Genomic DNA, 5,656 nt, shown 5'->3' on the forward strand with positions numbered 1-5,656 from the left:
CCAGGGAGCCTGCGAGTCTCTTCCAGCCCTGGCTGCTCAGAGTTTGGGCCTTGGAGCCTCAGGTGGCCAAAGGCAGCTGCTCTTGGTCCCTCTGTGTGCCCGTGTTCAGCAGTGCTGCTCCATCAGTCTGTGCCCAGCAATGGGGAAAAGCCTCAGCCCTGCAGGGCCAGGAGCTTCCGGGCTCTGCCTGAGCAGCTCAGCCAGCAGGAAGGGAGCTGCTCCACATGGGAACCAGGAGCAAAGGGCTGCAGCACCTCGTGCTGGGGCAGAGCCTGAATTCTGAGAGGGAATAACAGAGTTATTCATGTGCATTGGTGCGTCAGCACTGCAGGTGCTGTGCCTGCAAACACAGGGTTCGAGATCTGCAAAAGAATTCTGCAGCTCTTGACTGGATCAGGATGTCAGCGGTGCTGAACTCCAGCACAGTCCAAATGAAACATTTCACACCTCTGCTCATATCTGCTAGATTTTTTTCTTCAGGGTATCCAGAGAAAAGGAAACAGAGGAGGAGCCTACATTTTCATTGTTTATCAGAAATATTTCTCTTTTTGGTGTACATTCCTTTTGTAGGACGAGTTCTCTGTTAAAAACACTGGACAAAAAAGAAAAGAAAAAAATATGAAAGATAAAACCAAAAAAACAAATGTGTAGTGAAAATCTTCGGTAACTTTGGATTAAGAGGCAACTAATCTTTTCAAGAAGAGAAATCAGTTACTCTGTAAATGTTCTGATGGCATGGATTCATCTTACTGACCTCAGCATCCCTTTTTTCAAACATTCAGGGTTTTGTTTGCAATATTATGTTATTCTAAATTGTGATTGAATCAATAGGAAATTGAAAGATCTATTATGCATTTATGCATGACTGTGTCTTGAGTGTAAAAATATTGCAGTTTGAAATTTGGATTTAAAGTGTTGCAAATGAAAGTTATAAATCCCAATAGATTGTCTGACAGCAGCTTTTCCTAGAGGATGTGCTGCATCACAAAGACTTCATCAGTGGGGTTTGGAGTGCTTGGATCTTTGTCCTGTGCCACTCTGGGATGTCATGGAATGGAACTTCACCTGCCACCAAAGCTCCTTGGACCTTGTGTCCCCCAGGCAGGCACAAAGTGTTTGTGCTGCTCCCCCTTTTGCACAAACCCACAAGAGAGCTGGGATTTTTCCAAGTCTCTTGTCTGCATTGGGCCATATTCCTAAAGAACCAGCAGCCCATCCCAATGAATATGGAAAGTAATATGGATGGTTGTGAGCTCCACCTCCTACCTAGAAATCCTGAAACTGCTTCTGAATGCTGCTCCTTCAGCTCTGGGACACCTTCTCACACAGAGCTGGGGAAAAAATCCCGTGGTCTCTGGCTAAAGGGTGAGTTATGCCAAAGTTAGAGCTCTGTGGGAAATCTCTATCCATCCCTATCCTATTAATATACCAATATGTGGGGGTGTGCATGGATTTGTCTTGTGTACAAAGGAAGGAGTGTGCAAGCAACGTGACTGACACTTTCACTGTCCATGTTCATCCCATACCCATGGGTACAGAGATGTTATGGAAACCCTGGCACAGACAGAGCCTTCTGTCCATGGATGCACAGACATCCAAGAGCCCCTGGCACACACAGACCCTTCTGTCCCTGGATACAGAGACATCCAAGAGCCCCTGGCACACACAGACCCTTCTGTCCATGGATACACAGACATCCAAGAGCCCCTGGCACACACACAGACCCTTCTGTCCCTGGATACAGAGACACCCAAGAGCCCCTGGCACACACAGACCCTTCTGTCTCTGGAGGATGGAGCGTGGTGGGTGGGGGCTGTTGGTGGGCAGCGAGTCCCGGGCAGCAGGCTAGACCCGGCTCCAGCCCTGCCAGGCCCTGCCAAGGCTCAGTGCCGGCTCCTCTGGAATGGGAAAGCCCTTCAGCATTGTCCCTGCCCAGAGGGGCAGTGCTGGCCTGGCAGCACAGGTTGTTTTCCCCTCAGGCTGCAGGAGATGAGAACACAACACTTGCCAACACTGAGTGCGAGGCACAGCTCCGGCTGCTCCCCATGAACCTCAGCTCTGGGAGCACTGTCTGCCCCAAGCTCCAGGAGCTGCAGTGGGAGCCCGGTAGGGCTCTGCCCTGGGGTCATCCTGCAGGGACAGCTGGAAACAGGGAGCATTCAACTGCCACAAACAGCCAAGCCAGGGCTGCAGGGCAGCTGCTCCAGCCCGGACTGCACTGCTGTGTGCTGTGCTCTGGGGCTGGGGCTCCCCACACAGGGGACTGGAGTGCCAGAGGAGACAGAGAAGCTTCAGCTTCAGCCTCACTGAGGTGGCTGCGTGGGCTGGGAAGAGTGGGGAGGCTCAAGGGGATTCACAGAGCTCATCCTGCTGCAAGGACAAGGAAAAGGGAGTGGGAACTCAGCAGTGAGGAGAGCTGAGGGCTGGAGAGTGGCTCTGAATGACACTAAAATCCCACTGGACCTCTGAGACATTGCTGCTCCTCAGCCAGGGACAGCATGAGTCCCTAAACCTGGGGCTCAGCCCTCCTTGTGGTCAGGGGCAACAAGGAAGGCCAGCAAGTGATGGAGACAGCAACGGGCTGGGAATTCACTGGGGGAAAAAAGGGAGCAGTTGAGAAGTAAAAGGCAGGTGGGGGAGTGAACTGTTCAGAAAAGGGCTGAGCTACATCTTGAGCAAGCTGAAAAATGTCATTTGGAGTCATCCCAGATTGATTTGATTTCAGAAGGCATTGAACAAGTTTAATTTTTGGGAGGTGTCACTCTGCAAACTTGAGCTGTGTTGCCAAAATGCTCAAGCAAGTCTGTGCTGCAGGTGACACCATTTCTTCTTTGGCTGATTCCGGCCCGGTGCTGAGCTCCAGCAGAGCCCTGGCAGAGCCCAGAGCAGCCTCAGCATCCGCAGAGCCCGGCTGCAAGGAGAGAAAGCAGAAACTGCCCGTCAGCTGAGGGCTCCTGTCCCCTTGTCCCAGCTGCCCCTGGTGCCCAGGCCATGCTGGCTGTGCCCAGATCTGTGCCCAGAGCTGCCCATCAGTGCTGCCTTTGGGAGCAGGGCAGGAGGGCAGGACATGTGCCCAGCCTGCAGCCAGCCATGGCACATCCACCTGCTCAGCAGCTGCCCAGAGCAGGATGCTCCTGTGCTCGCTGCCATCTCCCAAAAGCTCTGATCCCACCCTGCCAAGCACACGGGGACCCACCTCATGCCATCCATGGCTGGAAGAAAAGCTGGTCCCAAACGATGTCCTCAGCCTGCTCCAAGGGCACGGCCCATCCACGCCACAGCTGCTCCCAAGCACTTCCCGATCCAGACTGGACCAACCAGAATGCTTCCTCTAGAAAAACAAACAACAAATTGTTGAAAATAGATTACAGACAAAAAGGGAAAAAAAGAACAAAGGGAAAAATCATATCTCTGTGAGGGGATTGAGGAAGGCCCAAGCCCTGCATGCCAGGGAATAACCCAGCCATGTGTGAGCAAAGCCCAGGTTTTCTCCCTTCCCCCTGCACTGTCCCCCACAATAACTGTGATCCCAAAGCAAACAAGGGCAGTGGAGCTGCCCAAGCCCTTCCTTGCCTGCACAGCAAAGCACTTGTGCACAGATTTGGGAGTCCCACCTCTGCTCCCACCATGGGGGTTTGTTTGTGTTGGGCTGGCTGCCCCAGCCCCAGCCCCAGCCTGGAGCACGGTGGGTGCTGGGGGCTATTGGCAGGACCAGGAGCCCACTCCCATTTCATACCCACCCCAGCCCATGCCCCCAGCCCTGCCAAAAGTAGCTGGGCAGCCGACTGAAGGATCAGCTGCATCTGCCCCCGCAAAGGGGGGGAACCTTTGCTTCCCAGCCAGGCTGGGCAATGCCCAAATCTGGGAGCATTTCCCCACGTGTGGACTCATCTGCAAATTCCCTGTGGAGTTTGGCTTTGAAGAAGGTGCCACAATCAAAGTGCATCACCTTCAACTGCTGGTGGCCAGGTTGAGGAAGAGGTTGTCATCCTTCATGTCATCCTTGATGTCATCCTCGCTGTCTCCTGCAGCAGCAGCCCCACCCGGTACAGCTTCTCTGGGGGCTCCTTCTCCTTCCCTGGGGTGAGACCAGGCTGTCAGGGCTCTGCCCAGGGCCCCAGCTGTCAGGGAACCAGGACAAGCAAAACCTGCTTGGATGGCAGCCACCAGGGCTGGGCAGAGCAGCTCAGCTCCAGCACAAGGGCTGCATGTTCCCATCCCATGACCCTGGTGCAGTGACACGGGCTGGCTTTCTTTGCTTCTCATTGCCAAGGCATGTGTGCAGCTGTAACTTACCAGGGCCCTGCAGCACAGTGTGCCTGTGGCTCTCTCCCTTCTTCTAGGGCAGATGAATATCCTGCATCCAAGGATGACAGAACACCTCTTCTAATGAGGGTCTGGCCAAGGGGTGCATGGATAAACACCACCCAATCAGATTTTGGCACTCTGGGGAGAGAAACCAGAAACTGCCCGTCAGCTGGAGAAGGCTCCTGTCTGCTTTGCCCCACTATTCCCATGCCCAGGCCATGCTGGATGCGCTCAGAGCTGGGCCTGAACTTTCCCATCAATTCTTGGTTTTGGGGGAGAGCAGGACATGTGCCACCTCCTCAGCAGCTGCCAGAACGGGATGCTCCCGAGCCTGCTGCTGTCTCCCAGCACTGGTATTGCACCCATGCCCTGAGAAGAGGATCCACCTGGAGAGAGCCGTTGTGGCAGTGAGAGCTGGCCCCAGCTGAAGTTCCAGCCCCTCCTGAAAGGCATCTTCCCACAGACCATCTCGTGCAGCAGGATGCCCAGGGACCAGATGGTAGCTGGCTCGCCATGGTACCAGCCAAAGCGGGTCCATTCCGGGGGGCTGTATGATGGTGTTCCTGTGGAATACAGATGGAGTTCATCAGGGGGATGCTGCTGCTCCCACAGCCTGGCCCCAGCATCCCTGGGCGGGCGGGGGCTGCAGCAGTGGCACACAGGGTGACCACTGCCCTCTCACCAGCATCTGGGACTGGTGTACAAACTTGGGATTGCAAAAGAAGCCACTGGTGTGGGAAGGGGACAGTGGAAGCCCTGGCTAGGCCTGACCATGACATGCAAAGGAAATACCCACTGCGTGCTGGGGAAAAACCATGCCCTCATTCTCCCTGTCTGCATTGCCCCAAACATATTATAAAGGCAAGACAAACAGGGCAAGTGGAGCAGTCCAAGCCCTTCCTCTTGCCTGCACACAAACCGGCTGGGGCACAGGTTCCAACCTCCCTCTCTGCTACCCCCACTCACAGCTGTTTTTGTCAGGCTGGCTGCCCCAGCCCAGCCCCACTCCTGGGCACAGTGGTGGGCAAAGGCTGCCAGCAGGGCTGGAAGATGGCTCCCCACCCACCCCTGCTCTAAAGCAACTCAGCTGCAGATTCAGTCCCCTGAGTGGCAGCAAAAGGGAGAATCCCCGCTGCCACACCCAGCTTGGGCTGTGAGATCCTGGGCCATGAGATGCCAGGAGCGGGAGCACAGCCCTGTGTAGGCTCACCTGCAAAGTGAGTGTAGGCTGTCTCTTGCAGGTAGGTGCCACAGCCAAAGTCAATCAATTTGGCCTGCCCGGTGGCCAGGTCAACCAGGATGTTCTCTGGTTTGATGTCATGGTGCAGGACCCCGCAGCTGGTGCAGT

At 54.8% G+C, this 5,656-nt stretch overlaps 1 long non-coding RNA gene across 2 annotated transcripts; it reads right to left on the reverse strand.

Moving 5' to 3' along the window:
* Window positions 1–465: 465 nt before the first annotated feature.
* Window positions 466–5,656, reverse strand: LOC135291638 (uncharacterized). 2 transcript variants are annotated; one of them, XR_010354403.1, is made up of 6 exons: window positions 5,519–5,656; window positions 4,695–4,871; window positions 4,297–4,446; window positions 3,950–4,078; window positions 3,197–3,331; window positions 466–592 (listed from the first exon to the last, which is right to left on the reverse strand). It is a non-coding gene; the product is annotated as an uncharacterized LOC135291638 (long non-coding RNA). The 2 variants fall into 2 exon arrangements; XR_010354402.1 differs by lacking the exon at window positions 466–592 and adding an exon at window positions 2,739–2,911.

Source organism: Passer domesticus (genome assembly GCF_036417665.1).
Source record: "Passer domesticus isolate bPasDom1 chromosome 8 unlocalized genomic scaffold, bPasDom1.hap1 SUPER_8_unloc_1, whole genome shotgun sequence".
NCBI lineage: Eukaryota > Metazoa > Chordata > Aves > Passeriformes > Passeridae > Passer > Passer domesticus.